General features: G+C 34.5%; 1 pseudogene; it reads right to left on the bottom strand.

The window, feature by feature from the left end:
- Positions 1–23,766: 23,766 nt before the first annotated feature.
- LOC127563008 (forkhead box protein I2-like) lies at positions 23,767–24,900 on the bottom strand (annotated as a pseudogene).
- Between the last annotated feature and the right edge of the window lie 291 nt (positions 24,901–25,191).

Raw genomic sequence — 25,191 nt, 5'->3', positions numbered from 1 at the left:
ACTTAAATGAAATAGAAGAATACCTCCAAAAATATAGCTTGCCTAAACTAACAGAGGAAGAAGTAAATATCCTAAACACTCCAATCTCAGAAAAAGAAATAGAACAAACTTTCAATCAACTCCCTAAGAAAAAAACCCCAGGACCAGATGGATTTACATCTGAATTCTATCAAACATTTAAAGAACAATTAACTCCAATGCTAAATAAACTATTTGAAGAAGTAGGGATTGAAGGAGTCCGACCAAACTCCTTTTATGACACAGATATGGTACTGATACCTAAACCAGGTAGGCTGAAAACAGAGAAAGAAAATTATAGACCAATCTGCCTAATGAATATTGATGCTAAAATCTTAAATAAAATATTAGCAAAAAGATTACAGAAAATCATCCCCAGGATAATACACTATGACCAAGTAGGATTTATACCAGGAATGCAGGGCTGGTTCAATATTAGGGAAACTATTAACATAATTGACTATATCAACAACCAACCAAACAAAAACCATATGATCATCTCAATAGATGCACAAAAAGCATTTGATAAAATCCAACAGCCATTCCTAATAAAAACACTTGAGAGCATAGGAATAAAAGGACTTTTCCTTAAAATAGTTAGGAGCATATATTTTAAACCTTCAGTAAGCATCATATGCAATGGGGAAAAACTGGAACCTTTCCCAGTAAGATCTGGAGTGAAGCAAGGTTGCCCACTATCACCATTATTATTCAATATTGTATTAGAAACACTAGCCTCTGCAATAAGAGTCGAGAAAGAGATTAAAGGAATTAGAGTAGGCAATGAGGAAACCAAACCATCACTCTTTGCAGATGATATGATGGTATACCTAGAAAACCCCAGAGATTCTACTAAAAAGCTATTAGAAATAATTCATAATTTTAGCAAAGTAGCAGGATACAAAATAAATCCCCATAAATCCTCAGCATTCTTATACACCACCAACAAAATCCAAGAGCAAGAGATACAAAGAGAAATTCCATTCAAAATAACTGTTGATAGCATAAAATATTTGGGAATCTACCTACCAAAGGAAAGTCAGGAATTATATGAGCAAAATTACAAAAAAGTTTTCACACAAATAAAGTCAGACTTAAATAATTGGATAAATATTAAGTGCTCTTGGATAGGCCGAGCGAATATAATAAAGATGACAATACTCCCTAAACTAATCTATTTATTTAGTGCTATACCAATCAGACTTCCAAGAAAATATTTTAATGATTTAGAAAAAATAACAACAAAATTCATATGGAACAATAAAAAGTCGAGAATCTCAAGGGAATTAATGAAAAAAAAATCAAATTAAGGTGGTCTAGCTGTACTGGATCTAAAATTATATTATAAAGCAGCAGTCACCAAAACCATTTGGTATTGGCTTAGAAATAGATTAGTTGATCAGTGGAAAAGGTTAGGTTCACAAGACAGAATAGTCAACTATAGCAATCTAGTGTTTGACAAACCCAAAGATTCTAAATTTTGGGATAAGATTTCATTATTTGATAAAAACTGCTGGGATAACTGGAAATTAGTATGGCAGAAATTAGGCAAGGACCCACACTTAACACCACATACCAAGATAAGATCAAAATGGGTCCATGACCTAGGCATAAAGAACGAGATTATAAATAAATTAGAGGAACATAGGATAGTTTATCTCTCAGACTTGTGGAGGAGAAAGAAATTTGTGACCAAAGATGAACTAGAGACCATTACCGATCACAAAATAGAAAATTTTGATTATATCAAATTAAAAAGCCTTTGTACAAACAGAACGAATGCAAACAAGATTAGTAAGGAAGCAACAAACTGGGAAAACATCTTTACAATTAAAGGTTCTGATAAAGGCCTCATTTCCAAAATATATAGAGAACTGACTCAAATTTATAAAAAATCAAGCCATTCTCCAATTGATAAATGGTTAAAGGATATGAACAGACAATTTTCAGATGAAGAAATTGAAACTATTACCACTCACATGAAAGAGTGTTCCAAATCACTTTTGATCAGAGAAATGCAAATTAAGACAACTCTGAGATATCACTACACACCTGTCAGATTGGCTAAGATGACAGGAAAAAATAATGATGAATGTTGGAGGGGATGCGGGAAAACAGGGACACTGATGTATTGTTGGTGGAGTTGTGAACGAATCCAGCCATTCTGGAGAGCAATCTGGAATTATGCCCAAAAAGTTATCAAACTGTGCATACCCTTTGATCCAGCAGTGTTTCTATTGGGCTTATACCCCAAAGAGATACTAAAAAAGGGAAGGGACCTGTATGTGCCAAAATGTTTGTAGCAGCCCTGTTTGTAGTGGCTAGAAACTGGAAAATGAATGGATGACCATCAACTGGAGAATGGCTGGGTAAATTGTAGTATATGAATGTTATGGAATATTATTGCTCTGTAAGGAATGACCAGCAGGATGAATACAGAGAGGCTTGGAGAGACCTACATGGACTGATGCTAAGTGAGATGAGCAGAATCAGGAGATCATTATACACTTCGACAACGATATTGTATGAGGATATATTCTGATGGAAGTGGATTTCTCTGACAAAGAGACTTAACTGAGTTTCATTGGATAAATGATGGACAGAAAAAGCTACACCCAAAGAAGGAATACTGGGAAATGAATGTGAACTATTTGCATTTTTGATTTTCTTCCCGAGTTATTTTTACCTTCTGAATCCAATTCTCCCTGTGCAGCGGGAGAACTGTTTGGTTCTGCAAATATATATTGTATCTAGGATATACTGCAACATATTTAACATATATAGGACTGCTTGCCATCTTGGGGGGGGGGGGAGGAGGGAGGGAGGGGAAAAAACGAAACATAAGTGATTGCAAGGGATAATGTTGTGTAAAAATTATCCTGGCATGGATTCTGTCAATACAAAGTTATTATTACATAAAATTAAATTTAAAATAATAATAATAATAAAAAATCAGGAAAGCAAGGGATAATTTACCTATTAAATCTTTGGAGGAGGAATGAATTTATGACTAAAGAAGAACCAGATAACATTATGAAAAACAAAATGGACAATTTTGATTACATTAAATTGAAAATGATTTTGCACAAACAAAACCAACAGAAACATAATTAAAAGGTAAATACAAAGTTGGGAAAAATCTTTATAGCCAATATTTCTGATAAAGGGCTCATTTCTAAAATATATAAAGAACTGTGTCAAATTTATAGGAATACATGTAATTTCTCAACTGATAAATGTCAAAAGTATGAATAGACAATTTTCAGTTGATGAAATAAAAGCCATTTATAGTTATATTTTAAAAATGCTCTAAATCATGATTGATTAGAGAAATACAAATTAAAACAATTCTCATTTATCACTTCACACATCTCAGATTGGCTACAATTATGGGAAAAATAATGATAAATGTTGGAGGGATGTGGGAAAACTGGGTCACTACTGCATTGTTGGTGGAGTTGTGAAATGATCCAACCATTCTGGAAAGTAATAGAGAACTATACCCAAAGGGCTATAAAGCTATGCATATCCTTTGACCCATTGGTGTCATTACTAGATCTGTATCCCAAGGAAATCATAAAGGAGAGAAAAGGACCCATTTTGCAAAAATGGTTTTTGTAGCTTTGTAGGGTTTTTTTTTTTTTTTTTTGTAGTTTTGTGGTAGCAAAAGGTTGGAAAATGTGTGGATGCCCATAAATTGGGGAATGGCTGAACAAGCTATGGTACATGAAGGTAATTGAATATTATTGTTCTATAAAAAATGATGAACAAGTTGATTATAGAAAGGCCTGGAAAGATTTACATCAATTGATGCTAAGCAAATGAAGCAGAACCAGGAAAACATTATATATAATAACAGCAAGAGTTTGTGATGATCAAATATTAAAGGCTTAGTTCTTCTCAGTAATTCAGTGATCCAAAAGAATCCCAATAGATTTTGGACAGAAAATGCCATTTGCAACCAGAGAAAGAACGAAGGAGACTGAATGTATATCAACACATAGAGTTTACTTTTTGTCCTGCTTTTTAAATCTCTCCCATTTTTTTCTGTTTGCTCTTATTTTTCTCTCCCAACATAATTCATAAAATTATATATTAAAAATAAATAAACTAAAAAAAACTATACTTATAACTAGATTACTTCAAGGGATCAAAGATTCAGATGTAGACATTATTTCCTGCTAATCTGAGAATGAAGTAGCCACAAGAAATTCCAGACACTTTTTACTGTTTGATTGACCACAGTAGGCAATTCAGATAAAGGCATCTAGAATCAACTCAGGGTTTCTCTAGTGTGTGTGTGTGTGTGTGTGTGTATATATATATATATATATATATATATATATCCTGTGTATATCCTAATTAAGTATCTTTTTGGTTTTAACAAATTCAACACTAGGACCTAAGTCACCTAAATTCTAATATAGTACATATGCTGTCCCTAACTTGCATCTATAGTTGATATACTCAGTATTATATATATATATATATATATATATATATATATATATATATATATATATATATATATATATATATATATATTCCATATTGTAATAGGAGCAGGAAATCTAGAATAAAAGGTGTTGTTTTGGGCTAAAATTTCCTTGGAATTTGGCCTGTCATAAAAGAAGTTTAAATTTCTTCAATCTAAATTGAAATAGCATTTATTAAGCATCTACTATATAGTAGCATTGTTCTAGTGTTCAGGAATAGAATTACAAAGCAAAAAAAAAAAGTTTACATCTTCAGAAAAGTTTATATGAATTCTATTTATTTTTTTATCAAAAGATTCCTCAAAATATCAACTAATTTGCTTGTTGCTGCTTTGTAGGAAAGACATGGTTCATGTTTAGAAAATTTTCAGTAGGTTGGGCCTTCTGCATTAGCTAGTAGTCTTAGAATATTTCTATTTTTTAAAAAGCAACAAAATGCTGATAGTATTCCAGCTTTGGACATAATGGCTAATTAATTACTAACAGAGATATAATACAGAAATGATGCAATAATTAATTTACAAAAATGGTTACAAGTAATTATACATAAGGGCAAGCCTCAAATATTTCCCCTGTCTAGTAGACAGATTCTAAGAAATATATTAGAATTTGCTCTGCCAGTTAACAATGACATTTATGGCAGACGGATCTGTTTCTTAACTGCTTCAGGCTATTGGACAAGTCACTGTCTATTGGCTTTTTAGTATATTCTTAAGGAACTAATCATGCTTGAAAAACTAAGAATATATAATTTGGTGTTTTGAATGATTTTTTTTTTTTTTACATTTTATGCTGTGGATACTTCTGAATTCTTCTGAGAATCCTAAATAAACATGTTAAATAGACAATTAAGTACAGATTAATTTCCCATCTGGACAAAAAGGGACTCTTCTTCCTGTGGCAAGGTTTTCAATTTATAAGAAAAAGAATATAGCATTTATTTTATACTAATAAGGTACACCATTGTCAAAAATTAATGGATGACACAAAGAATTAGAAGTTTGTTTCATTTTATTTTGTTTTAATTTAAAGTCTTCCCTTTGTGGAAGTTGAAGGCTTTTAAAAATAATTTCATTTTTATATGTTTTCTAAATTTGAGACATTGATAACAAAGAATAGAGTAATGATCACACTTAAACTTTTAGTTTTGTCCCATTTCTCTTTAGTATTGCAAACTAAAGATTCCTCTTATATCAACATTGACTTTTCATAATTTTTCCAAAATCTTAAGTAGGATACATATATGTCTGTGTATATATATATCCATGTATATGCAGAACATATATTGCATATAAACATATGCAGTGCATATATGCATGTTTGCAATGCATTCATATGTATATAAACCATATTTACAACTCATAAAATTCATGGATGGAAATTTTATAAGAATATGTTCTTTTTCAATCTACAAAATCCATTAAGTTCCTAATATATACAAGACTATACACTGGTGGCACAAAAACAATGAGTTATGCTGTGTTTAAAAGATGGCATAGAAAGCCTCTTTACCTGAGCACATGCTCTAGGGTACATTGCAAGAGTCCCCTGAGGCTGGTGGCTTAGAAATAATAATTTTATGCACATTCTTGCTTGGATAAGCACTGGTGAACTTTGAATATAATTAGAATGACTTATTAAACTCTTAAAAAATTGTGAAGAACAGACATGAATCCTGGTAGGTAAGTGAAGTATTATTAGACTGGTTTTACAGATGAGGAAAGCAAAGCTTAGACATAAGCTACTTAACAAAGGGTCACAGTTCTAAAAAGTTTATTTATTTTCTTTTTTTATTGAATATTTTTATTTTCAAAGCATATGCAAAGACAATATTTCACCATTGACCCTTGCAAAACCTTGTGTTCCAATTGCCTCCCTGCCCACCCATTCTCCTAGATGACAAGTAATCTGATATATGTTAAATATGATAAAAATATAGGTAAATGTATTATACATAAAAAATACACAAAAAATGTGTAAATGTATGTATACATAAAATATGTAAATCCAATAAATCTATACAATTATCTTGTTGCACAAGAAGAATCAGATCAAAAAGGGAAAAAAAATTCAAGCAAACAACAAAAAAGAATTGAAAATGCTATATTGTGATCCACACTCAGTTCCCACGATCCTCTTTCTAGGTGTATATGGCTCTCTTCATCACAAGATTATTAGAACTGGCCTAAATGGTCTCATTGTTGAGAAGAGCCACATCCATCAGAATTGATCATTGTATATGGCAACAAATAAAATAAAATCCTGGTTCTACTCAATAGTACTTAACATATATTATTTGATAAGATACTTGCCAATGGTTAATGAGTTGAAATATTCCTTCTAGAGTAAGTAAACCATAAAAATAATAACATTCTAAATATAATTGAGAGAGCAGAGCCAAGATGGCAGTGAGAAAAGACTAAGGCTCAACTGAGCTTACTCCAAAGTCATTTACAGACTATTAAATAATGTCCTAAACCAAATCCTGGAGTTACATCCACAAAAGAATGTGGTGAAACAACTTAAAAGTTCACTAGAAAAAATCTGTTGTGCCTGAGTGAGAGTGGAATATTGTCCAATACAAGCTGGAGACCAGGACTCTGCAAAACAGTGAAGGAATCAGCAACTTTATAGGCACTTTCAGGGTTCTCAGCCCACATACTTAAAATAATTGGTTAACTGGTCTGAAGGAAGTTAGAGGGGGCAGTACTTTGTTGCTTTGCCTATAACCAATTTGAGTTTGCAGTCCTGAGCAGGAGCACTAACAAATCAAAATCTGTGTACAGAGTGGAGCAGGGATTCCCACTGCAGTGCCAGAGCAAAAAATAATGCTTGCAGTTGCTCAAAGATCAGAGCCCACAGGCCAAGAGGGGAGTAAAGACACTTCTTAGCTGAGACAACCTTGGAAAAATGGAAAACTTACAGGTCACTGGAAGTTTCTCTGAAAAATGCTGCATAGTAAGATAACTGTATAAATACGTATACATACATTGGATTTAACATGTAATTTATTTATTTATTTTATTTTATGATAACTTTATATTGACAGAATCCATGCAAGGGTAATTTTTTAACAACATTATCCCTTGCACTCTCTTCTGTTCTGATTTTTCCCCTCCCTCCCTCTACCCCCTCCCCTAGATGGCAAGCAGTCCTATATATGTTAGCTATTAACATATAATTTAACATATTTAACATATCCCCTGCCATCTTGGGGAGGGGATGGGGGAAGAAAGGGAAAATTTGGAACAGAAGGTTTTGTAAGGGTCAATGTTGAAAAAAATTACCCCTGCTTATGTTTTGTAAATAAAAAGATATAATAATAAAAAAATATTCATTGGAAAAAAAAGAGAAAAATGCCGCATAAAATCCCTGAAACTTGGGGAAGTGGACCCTTCACCCTGGAAACAGAGCCTTACTTTGTCAAAGAGTTAAAAGATAAGAAACAGAATAAAAAATGAGCAAACAACAGAACAAAATTCTGAGTATAAAAATATTTACATTTAATATATTTGATAAAATCCATATATCCAAACTATGCAGGGAATAAATATACTTTTATAAAATTCAGAATTATTTACAAAAAAATAAATGGTTGAAAGAAATAAATTTCAAAAGAAGAAATAAAAATTACAGATTACCACTTGAAAAACCACTGAGTTGGAGAAATACAAATGAAGACAACAATGAATCATCTTTTTGTGCACATGAAAGCAGCAAAGTTGCTAATAAATGAGAAAATACTTTTTAAACAAGCTTTGGAAATACTAATATACTAATTCTTTGCTGCTGGAGTTGTGAATAGTTTTAAAAAGTCCAGAAAAATTTTAAAAAGTTAAGATAAAGTAATAAATTTTCATATTCTCTGAATTCCGAATTTGACCATTGGGACAATATTCTAAGGATTTTATAATAAGCAAGAAAGTGTTATTATGTACACAATTATCTATAGAAGCAAATTTATACCCAAAATCTGAAAACTTATCAGCCCTTTGATTGGAACACAGTTGACTGAATAAATGTGGCATTTGTATATAATGAAATGGTATTTGTCTCTAAGGAATAACAAAGAATAACAAAAAAATGATTACACAGAAATTTAGGGATATTTGTATGAAATAATTCAATGTGAAAAAAACAAAGGTCACATGTGCAATACATAAAGTAATTGTTAATACCAATATAAAAAAATAGAAAATAAAATAAACACGGAGAAACAGCAACACTTTTGTCAAATATAACTGCCTATCATACTTTTTTTTTTATTTTTATAACTTTTTATTGATAGAATCCATGCCAGGACAATTTTTTACAGCATTATCCCTTGCATTCACTTCTGTTCCGATTTTTCCCCTCCCTCCCTCCACCCCTTCCCCCAGATGGCAAGCAGTCCTTTACATGTTGAATAGGTTACAGTATATCCTAGATATGTGTGCAGAACCGAACAGTTTTCTTATTGCACAGGGAGTGCCTATCATACATATTATAATATTTTTATACTATGTGAAATTCAGGAAAAATGTCTACTTTTATTAATATTTGATAATATTAATTTTCACCAAAAAGTGCCCCCAATGCATTTTATGAAGTAATTTTCTTGGGAATTTTTGAGAATATCTACTTATTTGTCATATATGTTTGTTTGTCAAAAATAAATGTATTAATACAATTATAAAAAAAATATTGTTTGGGACATAAAACTTTGTTTTATATACCACTAGTTTGTTTTTTTTTTTTTTTCCTTGTTTAATATTGTTAGATCGACAGTGCACTGGGACCAGGAATGATTTGGAAGTGGTCAAATTGGTCTATTTGGAGAGTGTCATAGAATTATCTATTATCTTAAGCTGTAGTCTTTAACTAAACCTACCTCTTTGACAGCAATATTATCCCAGTTCTATGAACATAATCATGGGACAGAAAAATATTTTAATCAGAAGAATAAAATAGCAAAGGAACCAAAAGAAAATGTTAAATTGATTGTTGGATGTAAGTAAACTGCAACATGTTTCCAAAGATGTATAACTTTAGAAATAATATTTTAAAAAATCAATAACAATGAAAGAATATAGATGAATAGAAAAGGCAAAGCTTCAGTTATATAGGAAGAATGAGTATATAGTGACAAAATAAATTATATTGTTACTTTTGACATCTTAAAATAAGCACAAACTCTCCATCATATATTACTGATATTCTATAAATGTTGAAAATTCAAATTTATAAAAAGTCAGGAAGGAAATGTACACACAATGATGAAATCACAGTTAATATGAATATATAAATGTTATAAAATGAAAGACACTGCCCTTTTCCTATAGACTTCAGTTTCTTTAACTGAGAAATATGCAATAAGTTATTGAGTTGCTGTTAGATCCAAGATTCTAGGGCATTGTGTGCACTTTTGCTCTTTATTAAGAGGTCTCTTTGTGGGTCCACATCATAAGATTCAGTCTTTGAAAAATGTAACTACCTGAAATAGCTAGATTAATGTTTATACTCTTTTGCTTGTTATACTCTGCCCGAGCTAAACTACTGAAAGCTTAAATTTAACTCAAGAATAGAATTTTTTCACAAGGGGATTTAAAAAGGTATTCAATTTGGAATGTAAATCAGGTCAAAGACAGGTTTTTATTTTTTCTACAAAAAAAAATTGGTAAATATGAAGGGTTTACACAAATTTGATTGACTAAAAAGTGATACAAGCAGAAATAATAGCCCAAAAGTATACTTTCCCCAGAAGATGAGACTAATATTGCAATATGAAAGTTTGTTTAAAAAGATTTTATTTCATTTCACCTTTTTTCTGTACTATCCAAAGAACTCCTTCCAAATATATATCTTTCTAAAAAGCCAGACTTTTAAAAATTTTTATTTTATAAGGTTTTTCTGAAACCTGCATGAGATAATACTCAGAGAGCACTTTGTAAATCCTAAAGCAATATATAATTATTATATATTATTATTATTAACTTTTTCTATCTGATAAATCAGTTTCCTTACCTATAGAATGGGGAAAATAATGTCATCTACTTCACAAGGTTGTTATAAACAACAGTAAAATGTGACTGTAAAATACTTAGCACAGTGTCTAGCACATAACGGTTGCCTAATGAATGCTTCTTTTTTGGAGGTAAAGAAATAATAGTATATTAAGCTTTAAATGAGATCATATCAGTCATTGGCATCTTCAATAATATTTGTAAAAAGCCAACAGACTATATAGGAATTCATTTTTGAATTCATAAAATTTTCCTAATTCCTAAATATACAAATAATTTCGGTATTTAGGAACAGCTACTTGCAGTTACAGGAATGGAGAAATCTCTGTTGTTTCATATCAAACAATCATGAGACTTTTATTTAATTAAAAATTGCACCAATCTGCTGGCACTTTCTTTTTATGTTCTATATGGTATCTGGTCACTGAAAGTCAGACCTGTCTGCTTGATATATTATATTGTTCTTTGTTAACCATAAAACCAAAGGGTTTACTGATCATTTTGAATTAACACTTAATGATGTATGAGAGTGAAGCTTGCTTTCATATAGAGAAGAAATCTATATGAATACATGGTTGATACCAGGTTGTTAACCTTTGAGGAAAAAAAAAATGACCAGCCTAGCAAACCAGCTTTTCTTTTTTATTTTTTCAATCTAGAATTCTGATTCTTTTAGACTTAACTTATCTACATTTATTTCACAGATATAAAGCAATCAGCCCGTTAGTGTCAGATCTATAAATAGAAATGTTTATACTTGGGTAAGTAGCAAAAGTTTTGTCCTTAATTCAATGGAATGGTTAAGTAATGGAGACCCTGGGACACCGTGGGGTCAGGTCCAGTGTCAGGACACGGGAGGCATTTAGGGTTAGGGTTAGGGTTGTTTTTGAAGGAAATCATGAGGCAGGTCTAAAGAGACAAAGCATTTTATGGAGTAAAGGAAGTGAATAAAGAAATAGAATGCAGGAAGTGTTTGGAAAGAAGAATTTATTAAGGGGCTAACATGTGTCAGGCTCTCTGCTAAGGGACTTACAAATATTATTTCATTTGTTTCTTACATCAATCACAGGAAATAGTTTCTACTATCTTAATTTTACTGTTAATGATACTGAAACAAATAAAGGTTGAGTCACATGCCCATGTGACCATACAACTGGTCAGCGAGGTTGGATTAGACATTAAATCTTTTTGATTCCAGGGACAATGTACCACCTACTCATCTTCAGAGGGACTTGTAGAATTTAGGAGAGTAGAATGGAGTGTAAATACTCTAGGTTTAAGCCTAGATAATGGAGATGATGATTCCATAAAATAATGGGAAAAAAGGAGATTTGTGGGGAAAGTTATTGAATCTTATTTCATGCATGTTGATTTAGATGAACATGGGATAAGCTTTTTCAGGATAGTCAATACATAATTAATGATACACAAATAGAGCTTAGGAGATAGATAAGAGTTAAACCTATATGTGTGGAAAACATCTATATAGAGCTGATATCTGAAACTATGAGAGCTAATCACCTAGTATGGTATTATGGAGGGAGAAGAAAATAGAGTATTGTGAAGAACCTAGTGGGAGAGCTACTTCTAATGATGAAAATATAACAAAAAATACACTGGAAAATGGATTATACAATTAGGAAAACCTGGAAAGCAGTATCACAAAAAACTACAAAAAACAAAAAGAAAGTTCAGGAAAAGTGTTTCAAGAAGAATTTGCAGAAGGTGGTGGAACACCTAAACCAGAAAGAGGCAAAACAAAGAAAGAACATTACAGACCAATCTCTTTAATGAACATTGATAAAAACTTTTAAATAAAATATTAACAAAGAGATTATAACAACATATCAATAGGAAAATCCACTATGATCAAGTAGGATTTATATCAGGAATACAGTGCTGGTTCAATATCAGGAAAACTGTTGCCATAATCAATCACATTAATAACAAAAACTAACAGAAATCATATGATAATCCCAATAGATACAGAAAAAAAGATTTTGACAAAACACAGCACCCATTCCTATTAAAAACACTAAAAAGCATAGGAATAAAGGCAGTTTTCCTTAAAATGATAAGCAAAATCTATCCAAAATTATCAACAAGCATTTTTTGAAATGGAGAGAAGTTGGACACATTCCCAATACAATCAGAGGTGAAAAAAGGATGCCCATTATCATCACTATAATACAAAATTATACTAAAAATACTAGAAATATACTAGCTTTAGTAATAAGAAAAGAAAAAAATAAAATAGGGTAGACAATAAGGAGATAAAACTATCACTCTTTGCAGATGATATGATGATATAATTACAGAATCCTAGAACATCATCCAAAAACCTCCCTGAAATATCTAGCAGCTTTAGCAAAGTTGCAGGATATAAAATAAACCCACAATGATTATCAGCATTTCTACATGTTACTGACAAAGTCCAGCAACAAAAAAACAGAAGGAAATTTTTCATTTAAAATTATCATAGAAAAAATAAAATATTTGGGTATCTACCTTGCCAAGACAAACTAAGGAATTATATGGACAATTATTTTAAAAAAAAAAAAAAAAAAAAAAAAACCTTCTCACACAAATAAAGTTAAATCTAAAAGTTAGGAAAAAAATCAATTGCTCATGGGTAGACCAAGCTAATATAATAAAATGACAGTTGTAAGTTCTTCTACTTGTTCACTGCCACATCTGCCAAAAAAATTATATAGCTAGAAAAAATGACAAAATTCATCTGAAAGAACAAAAGAGCAAAAATATCAAGTTAATTATTTAAAAAGGAAACCACAAAGGATAGCAGCCTAATAGTACCAGATCTAAAATTCTATTATGAAGCAGTCATCAAAATCATTTGATACTAGCTTAGAAATAGAGTGGTAGATCAATGGAATAGATTAGATATAGATGACACAATAAGCAAGGCCTACAGTAATCTAGCATTTGATAAACACTCAAACTCCAGCTTCTGGAATAAGAACTCACTATTTCAGATAAACTATTAGGAAACCTGGAAAATAATATGTCAGAAACTCAGCACAGACCAATATTTCGCACTGAATGCAAAAAAAAAAAAAAAAAGTCAAAATGGGTACATGATTTGGGTATAGTAAGTTATAATATAAACAAATTAGGAGAACAAAGGATAGTTTACCTATCAGATCTTTGGAGAAGGTAGGAATTTATAACCAAAGAATTGGAGAACATTATGAAATGCAAAATTGACAACTTTGATTACATTAAATTAAATAGCTTTTTTGTACAAGCAAAACCAACATAAACAAGATTAAAAGGGAAATAAGTAGGTGTGAAAAAATTTATAGGCAGTATTTCTGATAAAGGCTTCATTTCTAAAATATATAAAGAACTGTGTCAAATTTATGAGAATACAAATCATCAATTTTCTTTGAGGTGAAGACAAGATGGCAGAGCTTCTCAAGCTTTCTCAATTTTCCTCAAAAATCACATGAAACTAACCCTATGAAAAGAATCTGACAGAATGAAAATACTCCCCAGCTTAAGATATACTGGAAAAAAAAACACACTTCAAGAAAGGAAAGTCTCACTGGGGTGAAAAGGGTCTGCAGCCCAACTCAGACAGAGACTGGAAAAGTCAGTGAGAGGGTCTTAATCAAGCAGATAAGCAACTGAAACCCTCTGTCCTGGTTCAGTAAAGGAAGATTAGTTGGGCAGACTCCAATCCCAGTTCATATGGTAAACCCTGAGAAACCAGGTTGTGACATAAAAAGAGTAGAAAAAGTTACCCTCTGCAAACACAAAGGAACCTTGTGCACAAAGCCAAGGCTAAGAGTTGCACAGGAGGCTTGGGACAGTATCCCCTTTACCCCAAGAGCAGAATTCTATCATAAAAGTAAAAAAAAGAGAAAATACCAAAAGAAAATGAGCAAAAAACAGAAAAGAACCTTGACCATACAAAGCTATTGTGGTAGCAAAGAAGACTAGTATATACTAGTATCTATATAATTTCAAGGTTAAATCTAAACCAAATGAGGCACCCCAAGCCTAGCTGGATTTGGTTGGATCTTCATCAAAAACCACAGAATCTTTCATTTCCAAGCCTAGCTGTCTTTTTGGGAAGTCTGAGTCTGGAAGGACTAAGGGAATCTCAGTTGATTAAGAACAACACAGCCAACTGTGCTGTGGGATGTGGCCCTGAGCAAAACAAAAACAAAACAAAACAAAACAAAAAAACAGCTTATCCAGTACATGCAGATGTAGAAAGGCACGGACTCTGCTGGCTTTTAGCACTTGCCCGGCAGTAGAACTTTTGGTTTTGGATTCCAGATCAGAGGCGAGAGCCAAATAGAAGTTAGAGACACTATTCTCCTATCCCATGATTAGAGATGTTTACACTAATAGTTTCAATAAAAAATGAACTGGCAAAGAAAAACAGAACTGACCCATAAAAATTACTATGGGAATAAGGAAGATCAGGGTTCATCTTCAGAAGAAGAAACTGAAACAAGAAAAGCTTTTTGAGCCTAAAAGGGTCTCTTTAACTGACACCATTGCCCCAAACAATTTATAAAATTCAAAAAATTCATTTAGAAAATCAGATAAGAAACTTTGAGATAAAAGTAAAACTAAATAAAAATACAAATAATAAATATCCAAGAAAAACAAGATTATGAAAAGAAAAAATCAACTAGAAAAGAAGACACAAAGTCTTAAAGATGAAAATAATTCGTTAACAAGATTGGGCAAGAGGAAGCAATGAGGAGAGGTTAAATAATAGCAAAATAAGTTAAAGAATAGAATTAAAATTGAAGAATTAGCAAGGATAGCAAAGAAGAAATATACACTTTACAACAAGAGTTAGCAGGAATAGGAAAGAGGAGATATATAGATACACTAAAACAAGGATCACGAACAGAATTATTAGGGGGGAAAGTATGAGTAGAATTTATTAGAAAAAACACTTATGACTAATATGATCTTAGACAAAGTCAAACCTAAATATGCAATCAAGAGAAATTTACATTAAAAATCAGTCAGACTAATATTGTTTTAGATGCATGTTTACATATGGATAAATGCCTCAGTATGTATGTGTACATATATATGTATTTATCTCTCATATATATGCATATATATATACACATATACATATAAGTGTCTGGGTATATGTATATGTATATGTATATATTCATGTTGCTTTATGTATGTGTGTAAATAAATATGTGTGTGTGTGTGCTGGGGGATGGATGTACATGCATATATGTTTGTTTAAGGGTGGCTGTGTGTTTATGTGTTTGTATGTGAGTGTGTGTATAAATATATATATATATATATATTTTCCTGATATAAATATAACTATGTTAACAATAGTTTTCTTGGGTAAGGTGGTGGGGAATGAAAGAGTAAAAATAGAATAAAGTAAAAAATGTTTCCAGTAGTGAACAAAACAATCTATGAAGAAGCAAAGAAAAGACAGACACTTATCAATAGCATTTCTTCTACAAATATATATCCTTTCTTGAATTGGAAATTTACTGTTATATAGTTGGAATCCTTCCTGATACTCTGCTGGTCATATGACAATGTTCATTTTTGTTTTGCTTTACTTCAATTTCCTCTTCTTTCTTTCTTTCTCTTTTTCGGTTCTTTTCTTTTTTTTTTTTTGACAAACAGGGAAAAATCTTAATAGATTCTTTTTTAGAGAAAAAACAAGTAACAAAGACATCAGAGACATGAAGAAAGCAAAAAAAAAAAAATTAAAAGGCCATCAGATTTTATAATTAAGAGATCATTGACGGCCTTACAGGTAGCAGTTTTATATGAATGATGAAGCAGGAAGCCATATTATAGGTGAGTTAGAAGCTAATCAGAAGAGAGGTACTTAAATTATAAGGCTGTGTCAAGCAATTTACTTTATTTTATTTATTTATTTTAATTTAATAATTACTTTATATTGACAGAATCCATGCCAGGGTAATTTTTTTTTTTTTTTTTACAACATTATCCTTTGCACTCGTTTCTGTTCCGATTTTTTTCCCCTCCCTCCCTCCACCCCATCCCCTAGATGGCAAGCAGTCCTTTATATGTTGGATATGTTGCAGTATATCCTAGATACAATATATGATTGCAGAACCAAACAGTTCTCTTGTTGCATAGGGAGAATTGGATTCAGAAGGTATAAATAACCCGGGAAGAAAAACAAAAATGCAGATAGTTTACATTCGTTTCCCAGTGTTCTTTCTTTGGGTATAGCTGCTTTTGTCCGTCATTTATCAATTGAAACTCAGTTAGGACTCTTTGTCAAAGAAATCCACTTCCATCAAAATATGTCCTCATACAATATCGTTGTCGAAGTGTATAATGATCTCCTGGTTCTGCTCATTTCACTTAGCATCAGTTCATGTAAGTCTCGCCAGTCCTCTCTGTATTCATCCTGCTGGTCATTTCTTACAGAACAATAATATTCCATAACATTCATATACCACAATTTACCCAGCCATTCTCCAATTGATGGGCATCCATTCATTTTCCAGTTTCTAGCCACTACAAACAGGGCTGCTACAAACATTTTGGCACATACAGGTCCCTTTCCCTTCTTTAGTATTTCTTTGGGATATAAGCCCAATAGAAACACTGCTGGATCAAAGGGTATGCACAATTTGATAAATTTTTGGGCATAATTCCAGATTGCTCTCCAGAATGGTTGGATTCGTTCACAACTCCACCAACAATGCATTAGTGTCCCAGTTTTCCCGCATCCCCTCCAACATTCATCATTATTTTTTTCCTGTCATCTTAGCCAATCTGACAGGTGTGTAGTGGTATCTCAGAGTTGTCTTAATTTGCATTTCTCTGATCAATAATGATTTGGAACACTCTTTCATATGAGTGGTAATACTTTCAATTTCATCCTCTGAAAATTGTCTGTTCATATCCTTTGACCATTTATCAATTGGAGAATGGCTTGATTTCTTATAAATTTGAGTCAGTTCTCTATATATTTTGGAAATGAGGCCTTTATCAGAACCTTTAACTGTGAAGATGTTTTCCCAGTTTGTTGCTTCCCTTCTAATCTTGTTTGCATTAGTTTTGTTTGTATAAAGGCTTTTTAATTTGATGTAATCAAAATTTTCTATTTTGTGATCAGTAATGGTCTCTAGTTCATCTTTGGTCACAAATTTCTTTCTCCTCCACAAGTCTGAGAGATAAACTATTCTATGTTCCTCTAATTTATTTATTATCTCGTTCTTTATGCCTAGGTCATGGACCCATTTTGATCTTATCTTGGTATATGGTGTTAAGTGTGGGTCCATGCCTAATTTCTGCCATACTAATTTCCAATTATCCCAGCAGTTTTTTATCAAATAATGAATTCTTTTCCCAGAAATTAGGGGCTTTGGGTTTGTCAAACACTAGATTGCTATAGTTGACTATTCTGTCTTGTGAACCTAACCTTTTCCACTGATCCACTAATCTATTTCTTAGCCAATACCAAATGGTTTTGGTGACTGCTGCTTTATAATATAATTTTAGATCAGGTACAGCTAGGCCACCTTCATTTGATTTTTTTTTCAATAATTCCCTTGAGATTCTCGACTTTTTATTGTTCCATATGAATTTTGTTGTTATTTTTTCTAGATCATTAAAATATTTTCTTGGAAGTCTGATTGGTATAGCAATAAATAAATAGATTAGTTTAGGGAGCATTGTCATCTTTATTATGTTCACTCGGCCGATCCAAGAGCACTTAATATTTTTCCAATTATTTAAGTCTGACTTTATTTGTGTGGAGACTTTTTTATAATTTTGCTCATGTAATTCCTGACTTTCCTTTGGTAGATAGATTCCCAAATATTTTATGGTATCAACAGTTATTCTGAATGGAATTTCTCTTTGTATCTCTTGCTGTTGGGTTTTGTTGGTGATGTATAAGAATGCTGAAGATTTATGGGGATTTATTTTGTATCCTGCTACTTTGCTAAAATTATGAATTATTTCTAATAGCTTTTTAGTAGAATCTCTGGGGTTTTCTAGGTATACCATCATATCATCTGCAAAGAGTGATAGTTTGGTTTCCTCATTGCCTACTCTAATTCCTTTAAGATATTTCTCGACTCTTATTGCCGAGGCTAGTGTTTCTAATATGATATTAAATAATAATGGTGATAGTGGGCAACCTTGCTTCACTCCAGATCTTACTGGGAAAGGTTCCAGTTTTTCCCCATTGCATATGATGCTTACTGATGGTTTTAAATATATGCTCCTGACTATTTTAAGGAAAAGTCCATTTATTCCTATGCTCTCAAGTGTTTTTATTAGGAATGGATGTTGGATTTTATCAAATGCTTTTTCTGCATCTATTGAGATGATCATATGGTTTTTGTTTGGTTGGTTATTGATATAGTCAATTATGCTAATAGTTTTCCTAATATTGAACCAGCCCTGCATTCCTGGTATAAATCCTACTTGGTCATAGTGTATTATCCTGGGGATGATTTTCTGTAATCTTTTTGCTAATATTTTATTTAAGATTTTAGCGTCAATATTCGTTAGGGAGATTGGTCTATAATTTTCTTTCTCTGTTTTCAACCTACCTGGTTTAGGTATCAGTACCATGTCTGTGTCATAAAAGGAGTTTGGTAAGACTCCTTCAATCCCTATTTTTTCAAATAGTTTATTTAGCATTGGAGTTAATTGTTCTTTAAATGTTTGGTAGAATTCACATGTAAATCCATCTGGTCCTGGGGATTTTTTCTTAGGGAGTTGATTGATAGTTTGTTCTATTTCTTTTTCTGAGATGGGACTGTTTAGGATATTTACTTCTTCCTCTGTTAGTTTGGGCAAGCTATATTTTTGGAGGTATTTTTCTATTTCATTTAAGTTGTCAAATTTATTGGCATAAAGTTGGGCAAAGTAACTCCTAATTATTGCTCTAATTTCCTCTTCGTTAGTGGCGAGTTCTCCCTTTTCATTTTTAAGACTAACAATTTGATTTTCCTCTTTCCTTTTTTTAATCAGATTTACTAAGGGTTTGTCTATTTTGTTGGTTTTTTCATAGAACCAACTCTTAGTTTTATTAATTAATTCAATAGTTTTTTTTTTACTTTCAATTTTATTGATCTCTCCTTTTATTTTTAGAATTTCAAGTTTAGTGTTTGACTGGGGATTTTTAATTTGTTCCTTTTCTAGCATTTTTAGTTGCAAACCCAATTCATTGACCTTCTCTTTCTCTATTTTATACAAATAGGCCCCTAGAGATATGAAATTTCCCCTTATTACTGCTTTGGCTGCATCCCATAAATTTTGGTATGATGTCTCATTATTATCGTTTTCTTGGGTGAAGTTATTAATTATGTCTATGATTTGCTGTTTCACCCAATCATTCTTTAGCATGAGATTATTTAGTTTCCAATTATTTTTTTTGTTCTACTTCCCCCTGGCTTTTTGTTGAATGTAATTTTCATTGCATTGTGGTCTGAAAAGGATGCATTTACTATTTCTGCCTTACTGCATTTGAGTTTGAGGTTTTTATGTCCTAATATATGGTCAATTTTTGTATAGGTTCCATGAACTGCTGAAAAGAAAGTGTATTCCTTTCTGTCTCCATTACATTTTCTCCAGAGATCTATCATATCTAACTTTTCTAGTATTCTATTTACCTCTTTGACTTCTTTCTTATTTATTTTGTGGTTTGATTTATCTAATTCTGAGAGTGCAAGGTTAAGATCTCCCACTATTATAGTTTTACTGTCTATTTCTTCTTGCAGCTCTCTTAATTTCTCTTTTAAGAATTTAGATGCTACACCACTTGGTGCATATATGTTTAATATAGATAGTGCTTCATTATCCATGCTACCCTTTAGCAAGATATAGTGCCCTTCCTTATCTCTTTTAATTAGATCAATTTTTACTTTAGCTTGATCTAAGATCAGGATGGCTACCCCTGCTTTTTTGACTTCACCTGAAGCATAGTAGATTTTGCTCCAACCTTTTACCTTTAATCTGCATGTATCTCCCTGCTTCAGGTGTGTTTCCTGTAAACAAGATATTGTAGGATTCTGGCTTTTAATCCATTCTGCTAACCGCTTCCTCTTTATGGGGGAGTTTACCCCGTTCACATCCCGGTTTATGCTTTTCCCTCCTTCCCAGTATTAAGCTTGTGAGCACCACTTGCTTCTCACAGCCCTCCCTTTTTAGTATCCCTCCCCCCACCTTAGAGTTTCTCCCCCTATCTTACCCCTTTCCCTCCCCGTTTGCGTATTGCCTTCCGCTCAGCTTATTCCTTCCCTTTTCATTTTTCCCTTCTCACTTTTCAATGAGGTGGGAGAAGTTTCACCATAGATTGAATATGTCTTAAAATTTTTCACTTAAAGCTAATTCTGAAGGCAGTAAGATACCCACTATATTCATCCCCCTCCATTCTTTCTCTCAGATATAATAGGTTTCCTATGCCTCTTCATGAGATGTACTACCCCCACTTTACCCTTTTTCTGGTACAATGTCCTTTCCACATCAATTTCTAGAACAAGGTATACATGTATTCTTTATACATCTATATAGTCAAAATATAGTTCCCTAGATTAATCTTTACCTTTTTAGATTTCTCTTGAGTTCTATATTTGTAGATCAAACTTTTTGTTAAGTTCTGGCTTTTTCATCAGAAATAGATGAAATTCGCTTACTTCGTTGAATGTCCATCTTCTTCCCTGGAAAAAGATGTTCATTCTCGCTGGGTAAGTTATTTTTGGTTGCATACCAAGTTCCTTAGCCTTTCGGAATATCATATTCCAGGCCCTTCGATCTTTTAATGTGGATGCTGCCAGATCCTGGGTGATCCTTATTGTGGCTCCTTGATACTTGAATTGGGTTTTTCTAGCCGCTTGCAATATTTTTTCCTTCATCTGGGGGTTCTGGCATTTGGCCACTATATTCCTTGGTGTTTTGATTTTAGGATCCCTTTCAGTGGGTGATCGATGAATCCTTTCAATGTTTATTTTTTCCTCTGTTCCTATGACTTCTGGGCAGTTCTCTTTGATAATTTCCTGGAAAATAGTGTCCAGGCTTTTTTTTTCATCATGTTTTTCTGGGAGTCCAATGATTCTCAGATTGTCTCTCCTGGATCTGTTTTCAGGTCTGTTGTCTTCCCCAGAAGGTATTTTACATTCTTTTCCATTGTTTGATTTTTTTGGATTTGCTTGAGTGATTCTTCTTGTCTCCTCGAGTCATTCAATTCCAATTGTTCAATTCTGATTTTCAGTGAAGTATTTTCTTCACTCACTTTTTTAAAATCTTTTTCTAATTGTCCCATTGAGTTCTTTTGTTCTGTGGAATTTTTTTCCATTTCGCCAATTTTGTTTTCCAGTTCACCAATCCTATTTTTCAAGGATTTTACTTCATTATCCACTCTCTCTTTAACTGACTTCTCCAGACTCTTTTGCCAAGCCTCCCTCTCCTTTTCCCAAGCTTCCCTCTCCTTTTGCCAAGCCTCACTCTGCTTTTCCCATTTTTCTTCTAGCTCCCTTGTGAGAGCCTTTTTAATTACTTCTATGAGTTTCATCTGTGCTGAGGAACAGATGATCTCCTCCTTTGGGGATTCACCTGGAGACAGTCTGTTTTTAGTCTCCTCAGGATTTATAGGGTCTGCTCTCTATCTGTATAGAAGCTGTCAAGGGTTAAAGTCCTCTTCAGTTTCTTGCTCATTCTGTCTAATAATCAAAGACAAACTAGCAAAGAAAAACAGAAAAAACTGGAGTCTTTCTTTGGGGGAGGGTTGAGTGGTGTTACCGAGCTTCCTCTCCAGACTGCGGGGGGCAGCAGTGAGGCACTAGCCCGACTGTGCTGTGCCTGCGCTCTAAGATCCCAGAGCGTGCTGAGTCACTGTGGCGGGGGGAAGGGGGGGGGGCAGCCAGGTCCCAAGAGACTCCAGCTGTTTGGGGTTGTACTCTTCACCCCCGGTGTTTTTAGCTTCTCTGCTGAACTGCTGACTTGCTGAGAAACTTCTGTCTCAGTTTTTTCATCTGCAAAATGAGGATGACAATAGGTCCTACCACTAAAGGTTGCTGCAAGATCCAAGTGAGATATCTATAAAGTGCTTACCACAACTCTTGGCACATGATAAACACTGAACAAATGCTTGTTTCCTTTTTTCCTTCCTCCAGTCTTCTCTACAGCAGCCAGAGAAGAAGAGTTAAGGATTTAGGGTCCACTCTAAGTTGCAAAGTATCCAGTCCTGTAGCGAAGCTCTCCCCGCAGAGACGGCTGCGATCACTCCCCACCCCCTCTCCAGTCTGCTCCCGTGCTCTCACTGCCGCTGCCCGCCACTTGCGCCCGATCTAAAACCGTCCCAGCCCTCCAGTAAAGACAGACCCTTCTTGGCGGATCTCAAGGATGGCTTCTCTTGGTAACTATTTGTGGGTTTTTTTTTTCAGTCAAGCATTAATTCAGAGGCTTGTAATGAAATGGATAGTGAGAGAAAGCGTGGAGCTTACACAGCTGTGTGCCTCCTCTCCACCATCTTAACTGGAAGTCTCCAAGCAATTTACTTTAACAACCGAGGAAAGTTGTAAGACAATATGTAGTAGAGATGGCAAGTATTATTTGTTTCTTTATTTGTTATTGTTTTTGTACACTGCCTTGTCAGTTATATCTTTTTTTTTTTGAAATGCAAAAGTAGATCTATTTTAAAGAGAAGAAATCACCAACTAACCACTTTTTCCAGAACCAATGTCTAGGAGCCTTGAATTGTTTGCAGGATAACAAAATCAGAAGTTCACCAGCATTGAGAAGGGACAATGACCTCAGGGACCTCATCCCAGAGAGCTGAAGCTCACAAACCCATTGAGCTTACCTCATTCAAACACTAAACATTTTCTAGGTTGCATTGGGATAAGGGAGATTTTGGAATAATCCCGTAAAGTCAATATTTACAGCTAAGATCAATCAAACAGAGAGCTCTGGGCCTAGAGTCCAACATTTATTTACTAGCTGTGTAATCCTGGAAATTCACTTCTCTGTCTCAGTTTCTTCATCTGCAAAATGAGGATGACAATAGGTCCTACCACTAAAGGTTGCTGCAAGATCCAAGTGAGATATCTATAAAGTGCTTACCACAACTCTTGGCACATGATAAACACTGAACAAATGCTTGTTTCCTTTTTTCCTTCCTCCAGTCTTCTCTACAGCAGCCAGAGAAGAAGAGTTAAGGATTTAGGGTCCACTCTAAGAACAGAAAACACGTTTCAATTAGTATTGGAGCCCCCTCTTCCCTCCCTCTAAATCTCAGTCCCTTCTCTGCTGTAGATCAAGTAGTTGACAGGGTAGTTATGAAAGCTGGTGGTGTGACCATTCACGAGTTGGGCCTGAGTCTGGGGGCCAAGTTCTACGCCGTGGACAATGTTGGAACAAAGTGGGTAGGAGCTGAGGCCGGATTTCGCTTGCCTTGCCAGAGCCAAGTTCCCCACCGGTCTACCTCCTGCTTCTGGGAGTTGCTTGGGGAAAACGCCACTGCCATTAGCCAGGGCTCCCATGGTGGAAGTGAAGCTGGAGAAACACGGTCTGGCCTCCCTAGCTAGTAAGGAGGGCTTGGATTCAGTGCCAGTGCTGCCTGAGCTGAGTAGTTCTGGGGAGGTGGAGTCTCTGAGACGGGGTTCTCCACTGGGTTTTTGAGGGTCCCAGAGCTACCGACTTCAGACCCGGTGTCCCTGTCCCATTGGAGTCCCCTCGTCTTTTCCTCTTTCTGCGGAAGTTTCCATGATCAGACATTTTCTCACAATTTGGGTCCAAGGTCCAGTAATTTCCTTTCCCAGGGTCATCGTCGTCACGTGGCACCTTCTTGAAGCAGTCATTGAGGGACAGGTTGTGGCGGATGGAGTTCTGCAAGCCAGCCTTGCTCTTCTTGTAGAAGGGGAAGGTGCCCTCAACGTACTGGTAGATCTGGCTCAAGGTCAGCTTCTTGCCAGGCACGTTCTCAATGGCCATGGCGATGAGCACCGAGTACGAGTAGGGCGGCCGCATTATCTTCAGCAGCTCCTGCTGATTGGACAGCCACAACTAGGAGAGCTCCGCCGCGGCCCGTGACCCGAGGCCGGGCGAAGGGGGAAGGAAGGGGAAGGAAGGGACGCTGGCAGGGACCGGCGAAGCCCGACAGGTAGTAGGGCTGCCCGAGGCAGGGCCCATTGAGCCAGGTAGGGATTGGCCCCTGCCCCGCGGTACTCAGACAGCCCGAAGGCGGCGGGGACCGCCTAGGGAACTCTCAACAGCCAGTGAGGATGCTGGGGTAGCCCCAGCTGGTAGAAGTTCAGATGGTCCCCGTAAACCCTTAAATCCATCAGCTCCGGCCCACGGGGTGCGTGTGGCTGGCCTGAGGGGCCCGGCGGGCTGGCTGACCGCTGTCCCAGAACTTTCATCACGGTCCCATAGAAGCGGGTCCAAGTACTCCTCCTAGCCGCAGCCTGCCGGAGCCGTGACCCGTCCAGAGGAGCATTGACAGAGGACCGACCAGAGCCCGGGGGACCCTCATCGGGTAGACTTTCAGTTATGTTCTAATTTTCAATCAGAAGTTCCCTTTCCAGTCTCTTCTAAATTACACTAAATGAATGATTCAGTGATCTGGAATTGGGTTACAAAGAGATGAATAAGAGAACCATAATCTGTCCCTCAGATTCTTTTTGTGGAATATTGATAGTATAAAAGTGGAA

This window comes from Antechinus flavipes, chromosome 4 (genome assembly GCF_016432865.1).
Source record: "Antechinus flavipes isolate AdamAnt ecotype Samford, QLD, Australia chromosome 4, AdamAnt_v2, whole genome shotgun sequence".
In the NCBI taxonomy this organism is placed as follows: Eukaryota; Metazoa; Chordata; class Mammalia; order Dasyuromorphia; family Dasyuridae; genus Antechinus; species Antechinus flavipes.
This window is presented reverse-complemented; position numbering and strand designations above follow the sequence as displayed.